Raw genomic sequence first — 2749 nt, 5'->3', positions numbered from 1 at the left:
TTTAAGGATTGGGAATAAATTTTTTTTATATTATATCTATTACATGATTTATTAACACTCTTTACTTTTTTATTAAATGCTTTTAATTTTTTTATAAGCTTGCTTTACACCTTAGACGTGTTTATTTTATCAAAAAATATCTCATTTAACAGTGCAATTTTCAAAGAATAAGTTTTATTCCTGTTTGAAAAAACCACTTTTTAGTTATTTCCAGATGTGAATGAGACCGTAATTATTCAAAATGTAGCCTCCGAACCTGACTAGTTTTAAGTTCTTACCTTTATTTTTCATATCAATTTGACTTCTTTTTATTCACATATGGCAAGTCTTGAGAATAGGGAACAATTTTTTGAGCACTTGAAATGCTGCATATTTTTTAAACCAATGAAGCTTATTTTTTTTTAATCAAATAAGTTAGGTGTACATTAAACCAAAGAAAAGGATCTACTTCTTTACAGAATTATGTTATTTTTAAGTTTGCGTGTAGACTCATTCACTAGAACATATAGTGCAATATTTGCCACGTGAAACTTGAGTTCATGAAAAATGCACTGGCCATAAAATTTAATGTTGTATCTAAAACAAGACTATCTAATATTGAACCTAATGATTTGTTTTACAAGAACTTATTGTTTTTTTCCCAAGTATAAGTCATACTTGATCATTTTAGCATCTAACTCTCCTTTCTTAGGGCAACTTTTTTGACCGTACTCACTTTTTTTTGATTACTTATTCTCTATTTTTGCAAATTTTTCTAGGTGAGGTACAATTCAAACAACTGGTTTCTGAAATTGTACCACTTGCAAAACATGTAAAAATGGTTAATTTACAGTATTTACAAGAAAAGTAACTATTTTAAATGTGAAAAAATGGTATGGCTAAAGTGAAAACTGCATTACTAATTGAATAATCCCAAGATACTGAAGTGAAAATATAAAAACTTCATCTACTTCAACATGTTGACTTTTCCATCTTCATATTCTTCAAAAAAGTTTTTATCAATTATACTGTGTTACACCTGGTTCTTGATCAACATTTTGATAAGAATTCTATGCTTGTAGAAGTAAATATCTGAATTTTAATATTTTAACACAGTTCATGCGATCCTTAAAAAAGAAAGAGAATCTAACATAATTATAATTATGAAGTTACCTTTAACCTAATTTTGAAACCAGTTACTTGAATGGGTGCTTCTCTAAAATGATTTCAAGACAGAATTTATTTTTGAACAATTAATACTGTCTAGCCTAGGGGTGCACAACCTGCGGCCCGCGGGCCACATGCGGCCTGCCGATGTGCGACCCGCGAGAGCTCCTAAACAAAATATTTTTTTCTTTTTGTTAAGTAAAAATTGAGAATTTTTTTAATTTCTCTTCAGAAAATATGGAATCATAATATGTACTGTAATAGTTAAGTTTTAATTTTTGCTTAAACCCTATAAATTTTCTTTTAAAATATTTAGTTAAAATTTATATTATTCATTAAAATATGTAGTTTTTTTTACATATTTATCTATGAGCTTTATACTTTTTTTTTTGTTAGAGTTTATAATATCTCTTTTCCTTAAATATTAAAAAGAAAAATATTTTCAGAAAAAAAAAAAATATTAGTTTTTTTTTATTGACTGAATTTCAATAATTAAAAGTATTTAATTTTAGGAAAATGTTTATTGTTCAGAGCACCAATTTTGAGATAAAAATTATTAGATTTGCCACCATGACTAAATATGCATGCACTCCTAGTCTAGCCTTATGTACCAGAGCTTTTAGAAAGGGGCCGTTCAAAAAGTACGTACATCCCGAAGGGGGGGGGAGGGGATTTGCTATTATGTACGGTTTTGTACGATGGGGAGGGGTGAGGTATTATACAAAGTACGTACGTTATAAACATACACCAAATTTAAATTTGACTTTATCCTACACACTCCTTAAGTAAATATTTAATTTTATTTAAAACATAATTATTTTAATTTTTATGAAAAATGTACGTACTCTAAGGGGGGGAGTAAGACCTTATGTACGGAGGGCGTATTGACAAAACATACCGTGGATTATAAACGAGGCGATTGCAGTTGGAATTGGCGATGGATTACGCGTAAATGTGGTGGGAGAACGAAATTACATTAACCTAAACAGTGTAATTCGATATTCTTTCCCCCCCCCTCCCTCCTCGACTAGCCAGGATGAATAAAAATAACTCATTAATTCTTTTTAGAAGAGAATTAAAAATGAAAATGACCTTTTTACTGTCAGGATCACTTTACAAATACACTGTTTTCATATTTTATTAAACGCTATAATTTATATTTTATAAAACGATCTAGTTTTTTGATATAACATATTCAATTTTTTAAATTTTTTTAGAAGAATTGTGTTGGCAATTCACAAGAATTGTGTTTGCGAAGAAATAAAAATAATTTATTAATGAACTGTAAAAGACTTTTTCAACATTTGTAAATCATGAAAAAAGTTATTAATCTGATTGCGTAAACAGTTAATTTATTAAAATTGGATATTCTCAATTAATTCCTTTTAATAGTCATTTATATTATTAATAATAATTATTTGCACAAAATTATAATAAAGGAAAGTTTGATTAGAAATTTAAAAGTTCTTGCTGCGATAATTAAGGAATTTTTACTGACAAATTGAAATAATTTTTTTTTCCGGAGCAAAATGCATTTTTATTTAAAATGGAGCAGTGCTGACTGAATATTTATACGATAAAAACACTCTCTAATCACTAAAAC

The sequence above is a fragment of the Parasteatoda tepidariorum genome, chromosome 4 (genome assembly GCF_982258835.1).
Source record: "Parasteatoda tepidariorum strain Cologne lab strain chromosome 4, Ptep-v5.0, whole genome shotgun sequence".
NCBI classification, from domain to species: domain Eukaryota; kingdom Metazoa; phylum Arthropoda; class Arachnida; order Araneae; family Theridiidae; genus Parasteatoda; species Parasteatoda tepidariorum.
The sequence above is the reverse complement of the archived record's forward strand: the minus strand, read 5'-3'. Positions refer to the sequence as shown.